The sequence below is a fragment of the Perognathus longimembris genome, chromosome 4 (assembly GCF_023159225.1).
Source record: "Perognathus longimembris pacificus isolate PPM17 chromosome 4, ASM2315922v1, whole genome shotgun sequence".
Lineage (NCBI taxonomy): Eukaryota > Metazoa > Chordata > Mammalia > Rodentia > Heteromyidae > Perognathus > Perognathus longimembris.
The window spans coordinates 988,963-989,292 of NC_063164.1; the positions used below are offsets into that span (position 1 = coordinate 988,963).

Sequence of the window (330 nt, forward strand, 5' to 3'; positions counted from 1 at the left end):
CAGCACCGGCTGGGCTCATGTCGGCACCTCCCCAGGACCCGGGGGCTCCCGCCCTCCCCGCAGCACTGGCTGGGCCGCACCGGCACCTCGCCCGGGCCCGGGGGCTCCTGCCCTCCCCGCAGCACCGGCTGGGCCACACCGGCACCTCGCCCGGGCCCGGGGGCTCCTGCCCTCCCCGCAGCACTGGCTGGGCCGCACCGGCACCTCGCCCGGGCCCGGGGGCTCCTGCCCTCCCCGCAGCACCGGCTGGCCCGCGCCGACACCTCCCCTGGGCCCGGCGCCTCGGCTGGGCCTCCGGTGTGGAGGCTGTAGGCACCGCGGTGGCTGAGC

At 80.9% G+C, this 330-nt stretch overlaps 1 protein-coding gene across 1 annotated transcript in view; it reads right to left on the reverse strand.

Annotated features, from left to right (window-relative positions):
* Positions 1-264: 264 nt before the first annotated feature.
* Positions 265-330, reverse strand: part of Capn10 (calpain 10) — a 12,075-nt gene continuing 12,009 nt past the window's right edge. The window contains exon 13 of the mRNA XM_048344394.1: positions 265-330. The gene's annotated coding sequence lies outside the window, so the exon portion shown is untranslated.